General features: G+C 47.7%; 1 long non-coding RNA gene across 1 annotated transcript; it reads left to right on the forward strand.

The window, feature by feature from the left end:
• The first annotated feature begins 1,970 nt into the window (after window positions 1-1,970).
• On the forward strand, window positions 1,971-9,609 carry LOC129564642 (uncharacterized). The gene is made up of 4 exons (XR_008687535.2): window positions 1,971-2,109; window positions 2,808-2,901; window positions 3,253-3,333; window positions 3,886-9,609. It is a non-coding gene; the product is annotated as an uncharacterized LOC129564642 (long non-coding RNA).
• The last annotated feature ends 1,525 nt before the right edge of the window (window positions 9,610-11,134 follow it).

Raw genomic sequence — 11,134 nt, forward strand, 5'->3', positions numbered from 1 at the left:
ATTCAGGCCAGACCTAACTTACCACCTGGACCACCCAGACCCATGTCCGTTGGGGCAGAGAAGTATGACTCAGATCAGAGTCATTTTATGCTCAGGACCCAACATTTCCCAGGCCCCTTTATAACACCAAGGTCTGTCTCAGGTTAGAGCCAAATTACACCCCAGACCCAATATTTCCCATGCCCCATTGGGACACAGACGTCTGACTCAGGTCAGTGCCAACCTACTACCCAGACCCAACTTTCCCCACACCCCATGGGACACAGAATTCTGACAAGAGGCCACAGACAATTTATGGCGTGGAGCCAACATTCACCATGCCCACATGCTGCCATTGCCACCATGGGCCTTTTCTAGGACATTTGCAAGGCACCTGTCATGTGTGAGCTTTGAAGGAAGTACTGTCTGACTGGTATATCAGTAGAACATACCAAGAATTGGTTGCTCGCTTTCAGTTGTCTCTTTACAACTCACAGGGAAATCTCAACACGAGAGCTGAGCGTCTGCTCAACCAAGTGTAGTCAACATCAGTGGGCACCTCCCAGGAGACTCACTCAGATTACCCTTCTAGGCCACAGTATAGGAGGGACAATGGCCACCTTTCCTGAACTGCTTTTCACAGCCTAAGGCAGTGCACACACTGAAGCAGGAACACAAGAACTTCTCTAGCAGTGACATCGAAGAGTCTGAGGAATGCCGTAAAGTAGGGTAACGGAGAAGGCAATGGCAAGCCACTCCAGTACTCTTGCCTAGAAAACCCCATGGATGGAGGAGCCTGGTAGGCTGCAGTCTGTGGGGTCGCTAAGGGTCAGACACGACTGAGCGACTTCACTTTCACTTTTCACTTTCAAACATTGGAGAAGGAAATGGCAACCCACTGCAGTGTTCTTGCCTGGAGAATCCCAGGGACGGGGGAGCCTGGTGGGCTTCCGTCTAAGGGGTCACATAGAGTCGGACATGACTGAAGTGACTCAGCAGCAGCAGCAGGGTAAAGCCCCCGTTAAAAAGTCTCACCTGTGCCAGAAGGCAATCTATTCTCACGTCTCTCACTCAATCATGTGCATTACCATCGTCAGTCCCCATGCTCTGCCGATCCCAGGCAGGGACAGGGACGTGGAAGGGGAAGAAAACACTTCTTTGAATGCAAGAAGTTTCTCGTATCTTTCACACCACAGTCCCTTGTCCTTAATCATTATGAGCAGCTGCATCCAGTGCTGCTCGTCCCCACCTCTGCCCATCTGCAACCATCAGGTCTCAGAAGGAAGGACCATGGTCTATATGCCATTCCATCTTTCCTGATCAGAGAGGCTCCTGCCCTGGGGTGACCCTGTAACCTCTATAAGCCTCTCTGTGAAAGAACAAACAATCAAACTGGCTGGCCAACAGCCATGAAATCCAGTTAGTTCAATATGTATTCTCCCAAATTTTGGGAACATTTTCCATATCAATCATTTCCACTATGGTTAAAGACACACTGTGCCAACCCCAGATAGCCATACTGACTTGAAATGAAGAGGAGATGGAGTTTCGGGTAACCACCGATTTTCTCAGCAAGAAAATGCTACTTAAGAAGGCTTCACACAGCTTAGTAATTAACATTAGAAGATCGGTCCAGCTAAATCCAGCGATAATGCCCCTCTATACCACTGGGGCACTGGGGAGTAACACTTGGAAGGCTTCCCAGAGAGGGATGTAATTGATCTAGGCCTGGGTAAACTGAATGTGCATGCGTTCCAAAGTCTAAGATGACAAGAAACAAACCACAAGTTATGTGCAAAGGCCTAAGAAGTGGAGCTATAGCCTTGAGGGATGGACGCGGATATGGAAAGACATAGGAAAACGAGCAGAGATTTCATGACGTCAGCTGGGCCTTGGGAAACGGACAGTACCCACCAGCAGACCTACCTGAGAGGAATGGCCAATCTCCCCGTCAATCATCGCAGGCCCACCAATGACGATGTTGGGAGGCGGGGGCGGGAAAAGTTGTGGAAGGAGCCCTAGGGCGTGCCTAAGCGCCTGACTGTCTGGATTGTGCTGTGCGGCTTCCGTAGACCGTTTCCTTCGGTTGGGATTTAACATGGCGGCTCCCTTTCCGGAGATGGCAAAAGTGTAAGTTTCACTAACTTTATTCGTATTTGGCTGTCTGCGGTGTGATTTGGAGAGTCGGGTAGATGGTGTGTCCTGATGGACACTTTGAGAGACGTGTCTGCGGGCTCCTGGGTGGATGGCGGAGAAGATCTCGCAGGCACTTCCGGCTTTGGTGTTGGGCATTCTTGTAAGGGCATGATGAAACTTGAAGAAGATTTTCTTTGTTTACATGTGGGTCTCGGAGCCTCCTTCCCAATTATGGTCTTAATGCTTTGTCGTGTTTGCGGCTTAAAGTGAGGGAAGGGCGGGTGCGTTTGGCTGGGTGGGTGGGGGTGCCGGACAGTCTGACTGGTGACTGGCGGCCGCCGTGGAGCTGATTCTGCTTTAAGTTGTCGGGCGTTTGGAGTGGATATATCGTTGCCGGGGATTGGTTCAAATGTTGATCTTGGCCATTTTTGTGACCTTTCTTAACCATTGAGGGTATTTCTGTTATTTTCCACGGGAAACGAGACAGTAAGGCTCTGAGGGATCGCGTGCGGTGGTAGGACAGCTGACGGCCCTTGGCTGCCTTGGTGTTTTGTGGATAAGGGAAAGGGGAAGTTTGCCCCAGCCACTCATGTTACGAGCTTCCAAGTTACCTAATTTCCCAGCAACTGTGTTAGGCTGTCCATCTGTAAGCAAGTCTCCTTGTAGATGTGTATAATCACTGTTTCCTTCAGGACCTGTGATGGACAAATCTAGTACTGGCCAGCCCATGGGCCCGTAATGAGAAGAGAGTGGACCCGGAATTAGCTGTCCAGACCTGCCAGATGAGTAAGTGCAACCTTCTGTTATGCGGGGCCACAAATGCTGGGAGGAGGGTAGCATCCATCCCATCAGCTGTCACATTATTTCACGTGGCGTGGAAATGTCTTCCCTGAGTCTCTAAGATAGGAGCTTGCAACAATGTCAGGATCACTCCCTGAGCGCTGCTCAGACACTATGTTTATAATCGATGTCTTTAACTAGTCAGTGGCATCTTTTTCCAGTTCACCGTGAGTGCCATTATTACAGACATACTGAATTTCTTAGAATGTCACATTTCCAGAAAGCCTGATCTTGCCATTTTCACATCAGAGTTCTGATCTGTCTTTTTATCCTTCTGGAAAACACTTGTAATGCCAGGCAGAAGCAGGCTGGACTGGATGGGACTGTGAAAAACAAACTTCAGGAATCCAGAGACTGTGGGAGTGCTGTTTTTCTCAGGTAGGGGAACATGGATTTGAATGTAATTTAAAGCCAGCTCTATTTAGGAAAGGGGAGAAAGATGAGGCCTGTACACCAAGTGAGTGGCAGTGAATGATAGTCTGCCAGTCTATCCCCTCTATAAGTGGGTGGGCATTTACTTTGCAGGGGTTCTGGAGGTGTAGGCTAACAATTCAAGTAATATGCAGGTCAATACTTCATTAAATATTTACCCTTCCGCAGTTTGTGGGGTCTTTTTTTTTTTTTTTGCCTTGCAGATGTTGCTGAGACAATACATCGTGTTTCATTAAAAATAAATTTTAGTGTCTGAGTCTGACTCTTTCTTACTGTCATCTTTGAGCCTCAATTTCCACATTTGCTAAATGGGAATCACACCTTGCTCTCAGGGATATCTCTTGTATGGTTTTTGTAAAGTGCTCAGCACACAGGAGGTACCGATGGGATTAGTACACCATTTCCAGAATATGGGAACAGAACATTGTGTCTTCATTTAGCTCGTCCCCCTACCTGTCCAGACCCCCATTTCAACCAAACGATTGTTTCCTTTCACAGGGCCAGCAAATTTCCTCAGATATTACTGGGCTTCTCTTTGGAAACCAGCCTCTTTAATCCTGCTATGATGCCAAGAGGTAGCCCAGCAACTCACACCTTGCCTTGCTCTGAGCCACTTTCTTTTCTGGCCATCTCTGACGCCTTATGCCGAAGCTGATGTGGCTCAGCACCAAGTTCAGGCAGCAAGAGGGTGCTTGTTAACTGGCAGTGCGTCTCCTCTCTTTCATTGTCTGTATAAAGTTACTTCTTTTCTGGGCAGTGGTTAATCTGTTGAAAATCTGTGGAAGAGCTTTCACAGTTGGGGTGGGGAAAAAGCACAAAATAGAAATACGAAATCTTCTAAGGTGCATTCAAAGACACTTCTGACCTCTAGTTTCATAGAAAGCTCGGGCTCCTCTGTTGCTGTATTAGCCTGGGTTTTATCCAGAAGGTTGCGTCACAGAACCTGAATTTCATTACCCGAAGGTTAAAAGAAAATCCACATTTCTTTGTGATTGGAAACTAAAGTGTGTAGTCTTAGAGGGCATGTTTAAAGACTTTTTGTTTATCCCTGTAATTGGTGAAATTACTTTAAAGCTGTGAGCGATGGGGGTCGTGATAGTTTCCTACTCAGTGAAAACCTGAAGCCTAAGATACTTAGAAAACACTGTCCTAGGCCCATGTTCCTTCACCAAGTGACATGATGATGATCAAAACTGGCTTATTTCTGAGTCAAAACAATTGTGAAACTTAAGAATAACCGTGAGCACTTCTTCCCTTCCATACACACTTGTTCCCACTGCCCATCAAAGTCATCTTGGCTGACCTCCTTGGAGGCAGGGGTCAAGAAAAGCTAAATGGATGGTTTAATAGGTAAATCTGCTGTGTATTGGCACTTAAAAATAAGTCACAAAGTTGAGGATTCCAAAAAGGTGACTCTCCAATTGGGGACAGTCTCACAAAACAGGGCTCTCATGGAAAGAGAAGGTAATCCACTTCTGAATTTGAGATGGAATCTGGCTTGCTGGTTCCTTCCCAGGAATCCCTTCCTAGGCCAGCCATGTCACTTAGGCTCATGAGACAGCACCTCAGTGAATGTCTACTCACTCGTGGGAATGTTAATGTTCTATAAATTCTTGGTGTGAGGTATTCCTTTGGATACATACCACAAGTGGGATTGCTGGACTAGATGGTAGTTCTGTTGTTAATTCTTTGAGGGACTTTCATACTGTTTTCCATAGTAGCTGTACCAATTTAATCTTGAACTAGATGAGTTGCAGGAGTGGTTCTCAGGCCACTTTTGATTGTCGGTTCTTTTCAGGAGAAGTACTGTAGAGCTTAGAGGCTCAAAGCGGGAAGGACTTCCCTGATCAGGAAAGATGGAAGGACTGACTACATACGGACCTTCGCTGGGGTGCCTAGAGCCTAGAGGTGGGGAAGGGGCTGGGAAGAGTGACCCTCCATAGAGCTGCTCTCAGAGCACAAGGAGAAAGCTGGACCGCAGGGCATAGGCCCTCAGTGTGAAAGGTGCGCTGGACTTTCTGTGGCCAGTGTCTGCTACCCATTTCTCCATCCATGGTGCTGCCTGGGATCATTGTAGCAAGGGGACTGAAGATAGTAGTGCACCTCGCTGAGTGTGACATGAGAGTGGATTACTTCCTGGCAAAGGTGAGACTTTCATGATGAAGGCTTTAGCCTAGGTTGCAGCATTGCTCAGCATTTTGGACTTCACTGTTAGGGATGATCTTGTGTGCCTGCTCAGTCTGTGCACTGCCTTAGGCTGTGAAAAGCGGCTCAGGAAAGGTGACCTTTCCCCCTCCTATACTGTGGCCTAGAGCAGTCAGCTGAGGGAGTCTCCTGGGAGGCGCCCACTGATGTTGACTGCCCTTGGTTGAGTAGAGGGCTCAACTCTTCTGTTGAGACTCCCTGTGGCCATAAAGAGGCCCATGCTAGTGAGCTGCTGTTGCTGCTGTGTTCTACTGATATACCCGCCAGACACTTCTTCCTTTGACACTCACATGCCGAAAGAAGGTGCATATTGGCAATGGCAGCATGTGGGGCATGGGGAATGTTGATTCTGGGGCAGAAGTTAGTGGTAGCCTGATGTCAGAATTCTTTGCCATTGTGCAGAGCGAGGGCACATTGGGAATCCTGAGGAGTCCCAACTCTGTTTGTAGGAATGTGGTAGGAACTCTCCACGTTCACTTTCTGCACTCTTCCACTGAGCACACTCTGCACATTGGTTGGAAGAAAGAGGTGCGATGGGTCTTGTCAATGAACTATCCGTGAATCCGGGGCCATTTGCTCACTTCGGGGCATATGCCGACGAGCCTGGATGTCCAGGAACCTCCCGAGTCAGGTGCCCCAGCGGGAGGATGAAGCCCTTGTATTGCTCTTGCTGGAGAGGGCTACACCCCCAGGCTGTAACTGTCTCTCCCCGCTGTGTATCTGCTAGAAAGCCTTTCTAGCCGAAAGGCTGGCTGGTGGTGGCTCCTCTTCCATTTGGGTCTCCCTGTTGGTGGGGGTGGCATTGGCTCAAGGGGACCTTCTCTGCACTCTCCAGGAAGAAAGTGTTGTTGGTACAACAGTGGAGGGGCGGTTGTGCATTGTTTGTGGAGTTGTGCCACTGCAGTGGGGGAGAGGAAAGGGGAGCTCAGTTTGGGGAGGGAAAAGGTCCGATGGTTTCCCCATTTCAGGCTTTTGCTTTCTCTTGATTAGGGCAATTTGGGCCCAGCAGGGCTATGAGGAGGAGGCGCTGAGAGTATAATAAGGACAGACTGACAGTGGGGAGGACAAGGGTCTTTGGTGTGACGGCTCTGGTGGGCATTGTGGGTGCAGGGCCCTTTCTCCCGTCTCCTTTCTCCATTCTTGTGCCCTTTCTTTGGGTTAGCACAGCTGAGGGACAGAAGATAACAATGGGCCCTGATGGATATACTCTTAAGAAAATACGGCTTTCTTATAAACTAGGACATTTATGATGGGAGCAGGATTAGTTTCCATTTTCCCAGTGAATTGTGATTTTGTCTGCAAGTGAAGGCTTTGCTGTCTCTTCCTTGTTCTGTGTTGCCTAGACCGGTGAACAACGGCTGTTGCAGAAGAAGGGGAGCTCTTTGTCCTGCTGTACTGTTGCACAGTATATGACCTAAGGGAGTTCTGAGAAGGAACTGCTGTTGCTTACGCTATTTGTTGTTTTTCTCCAGAGGTGTTTTCTGCCCTTTTCCTGTAGCTTTGTGGGCTCTTGGTCACTGCTTTTGCTGCCAGGTCCCTGAAGGAACACTCTTGGTTTGTCAGATTACCAAGAGGCTTATTGAACTTACAGAAAAGATTTGCATACGTTGCAGAGAGTCAGAAATGTCACCCCCTCGCCTGGAGAATCCCAGGGACAGAGCAGCCTGGTGGGCTGCCATCTATGGGGTCGCACAGAGTCAGACGTGACTGAAGTGCTTTAGCAGCAGCAGAGTCAAAGAACTGACCCATATTCCACAATTGTTGAGGAAAGGTGAGAAAGAAGGCCTTGTCCCTTTTTAGCATGAGCAATTTAATTTTCCTCATTTTAGTTTCCCTCGCAGTGTGCTCCCCGTGAGATACCAGGTCGCCTGGGTATCTTCGCCCTCCCTCCAAGTGCTGATTCTAAAGTCCTGGCCATGGTCAGACCTGTGCAGAGAACTTCCTCACGAGGAACTTGTGGAAACAGCACCTGAAGGACAAGTGAAAAGTGTGAGTGAGTGAGTGACTGCTTATCCTCTAGGAGCTTTCTACCCACGCCTATGTCCTCAGGGGGAATTCTCTGTGATCAATAGGAGTGAAACTACAAACCTTGTTTAGAGATGGTTTCAGTGGCTCTGCTGATGTCAGCAGTCTGTTGGCAAGTGGAGCTGAACTTCATCCCTCACCGTCCCTTTCTCAAGCGCTCTGAAGGAGCAGAGATTTGATCTCCAATTGGCAGAGGCCCGACTTCTGTGTCTTGCGGTGCACAGGACCTGCTAGAATACTTGGTAGGAGGCAGGGACTCAGATCCTGCAGAGTTTTAGTTATGGAATTTTAGTGTGCAGCTCTGTCAAAAGAGTGGACAGAATGAGCAAAATATGTGCATTCCTGTCCAGGTTGAATCGTGTCTTCTTCCCTCTGAACTTGAATTTGCCCTCCCAGTCAACTATGCTGATGCTAGCCTGCACATGAAATGGGTTACTGAGCGTCGCCAGCCAGTCCACCTCTCGGTTTAGGTTTGGGTTGGATTTCTGAGCGTCCTTCGCCTCTCCTTATTCTCGTGCAAGCCTCCTGTACTACTTCTTATCAGCTTTGGAAAACAACAGCAGTGGGCTCACTGCAGGGAATCCTATGGAGATTCACTGGTTTACTCAGCCTCTCCCCGTCAGTCAGACAAAGCACCTTCCAGAATGCTGAAAGGCCTGTTTTAGCTTTCCCTCTAGTAGGTTGTCAGAGTACTGAGCTACAGGATATAGGATATAGTTAAAGCCAGGAACCGAGCACCTGTGCATCTCCTCCAGACCCCAGAACTGATGTGTACTGCAAAGGCTAAGAGGGTAGATCTTATTCTGTCATGTTTTTATTACCAAATAATAATAAATTATGAAGGTGAAATGAAACGTCAAGAGTGGATGGGTGTGTTTACGGTATAGATTATGGAGATGCTTTATGGATGTGTACTTATCTCCAGACTCATTAGACTGTATATATAAATGTGTACATATCTTTGTATGTTAGTCATTCCTCATGCCTCAGTAAAGGGGTTTAAAAAAATAATAAAAAAGGCCCTTCCATGATCACAAATGAGTGCCCCCCCCCCCAAGTGTCTTTAGATTTTAGAACTGAGAGGGAAGAATGTTTCTCCTTGGGGAAATGGGTAATGCCAATTTACAGCTTCTGTATTATGGTTTTGCCTTGGTTTTTCTAAGCATACATAGCGTTTGCATTAGTGGTGTATAAGGTTAAGCTTTAGTCCGTAGGAGTTTGAATTTCACAGAATCACAGCAGTTCTACAGAAGTCGTCAACTTCCTGCGGAGGACTTCGGCTCAAGGAGTGACCCTGTGACATCAGCGAGTTGTCCTTTGACCAGAAATTGACTTTGGGGTATTGTGCCTTTGGAAATGGCTTGGACTTTGGGTTGTTTTCATGTTGTATAATATGTGGTTTTGTGCTTACTCAAGAAATCTTTGAAAATGTTGTACCCGTCGGGGCACGTCAAAGTGCGTGTGTGCTGTATTTGTATTCCGCAGGGTGGAAGGCACTGTCTCAGGCTCGTTGGGCTCTGTAGCAGGCCCCTTTTCCCTGAGACCTTCCCACAGCCTTCTATTTTCTGTGTCACTGAGTTTCCTGGCCATAGCTACTTGGTTTGGTATACTTTTCATCTTATCCTAGTTAAGTCAGTAATACTTTTGTTATAGTTTGGGACTAGACCCGCAAGAATGAGTGAGAGCCTGCAAAGGTTCGCTAGTAACCTTTTACTGCAGAGAATATAAAATGACATCCTGTTGGGACTTCCCCAGCAGTCCAGTGGTTAAGACTCCCTACTTCCAATATAGGGGGGAGGGGGTTCAATCCCTGGTGGGGGAACAAAGATCCCACATGCTGCATGGCATGGCCAAAAAGAAAAGAAAGACATACTGCTGAGTTTCCCTGAGCTAGCCTCATTTCTGTGTCTGTAAAATGTATCTGTTGCTTAAGTTTCTTGTATTTTGTTAAATACTTGTGTTCTTCCAATAAAATTCATTTGCTTCAGAAGATCTCACTAGTATGTTTTCATTATTCACAACGAAGCCCAGCGTGATCAAGGAAGCTGCGGCTCTGTCATGTGCGTTGTCACCTGAACTGGGGCGGAGCGCTAAGATCTGGAGGCTGATGCATTAAGAACAGGAGCGGGTGGCAAGGGGTTGGGGTCTCCAGGCCATGCTAAAAGTTCCCCTCTTTGTGAAGCTTGCCCCTTTGTTTAGGGAAGTATTCCCCTTAATGTTAGTCATTCGGTCGTGTCCGACTCTGTGCGACCCCATGGACTGTAGCCCACCAGGCTCCTCTGTCCCTGGGATTCTCCAGGCAAGAATACTGGAGTGGGTTGCCATTCCCTTCTCCAGGGGATCTTCCCAACCCAGGGATCGAACCCTGGTCTCTTGCATTACAGGCAGACTCTTTACCATCCAAGCCACCTGGAAAGCCCGATCCCCTAAAGGTAGCAGGTAATCTAATACCTCCCTATGAGAAGTGATACTTTTAGCCACTTCATGAAGGCCATGAATGCATATTTGGGAATCGTGGAGAAATCTTCTGATACTCCCAAGGGCAAGGAGAGGTCGGGTGACCAGCATGGTTTTATAGATTAGTTCAGAAGTGAGTAGGACCAAACTAGAAGCAGCAAGCACACAATTAATTCCTGCTGAAGCCTGCATTAGAATCCTGGCCCCTTGTGCCTGAGACATCTTTTATTACGCCACACCACTAGGTCTTATAAAGACTTGGTAAAAGCAGAATTAAATTAGCTAAGTGGGTAGAATTTTTTGGCATTGTTTATTCTTTAAACATATCAATACACTTTCCAGTTCTAACTGGAATTAGACATTAAATTAACTAAAATTGCACGTCTTACGTATAACTTCAGTTCAGTTCAGTCGCTCAGTCGTGTCCGACTCTTTGCGACCCCATGAATCACAGCACGCCAGGCCTCCGTGTCCATCACCAACTCCCGGAGTTCACTCAAACTCATGTCCATCGAATCGGTGATGCCATCCAGCCATCTCATTCTCTGTCGTCCCCTTCTCCTCCCGCCCCCAATCCTTCCCAGCATCAGAGTCTTTTCCAGTGAGTCAACTCGTCGCATGAGGTGGCCAAAGTATTGGAGTTTCAGCTTTAGCATCAGTCCTTCAAATGAACACCCAGGATTGATCTCCTTGAGAATGGACTGGCTGGATCTCCTTGCAGTCCAAGGGACTCTCAAGAGTCTTCTCCAGCACCACAGTTCAAAAGCATCAAGTCTTACCATGGTTTAAACATTTCAGCAGGGACTCTCCCCCGGTGGTCCAGTGGCTGAGACTCCATGCTTCCAATGCAGGGAGCCCAAGTTCGATCCCTGGTTGGGAAACTAGATTCCACATGGCACAATTAAGACCCAGCGCAGCCAAATTAATTAACTGGCGTGCTGTGATTCAAGGGGTCGCGGAGAGTCCGACACGACTGAGCGACGGAACTGAACTGAACTGAACTGAAAAAAAAAACCAAAAAAACTTTTTCCCAGCAAATAGCCTTACTGTGGTCAGTAAC

Source organism: Moschus berezovskii, chromosome X, assembly GCF_049115385.1.
Source record: "Moschus berezovskii isolate FMDL1 chromosome X, NW_MosBer_1.0, whole genome shotgun sequence".
In the NCBI taxonomy this organism is placed as follows: domain Eukaryota; kingdom Metazoa; phylum Chordata; class Mammalia; order Artiodactyla; family Moschidae; genus Moschus; species Moschus berezovskii.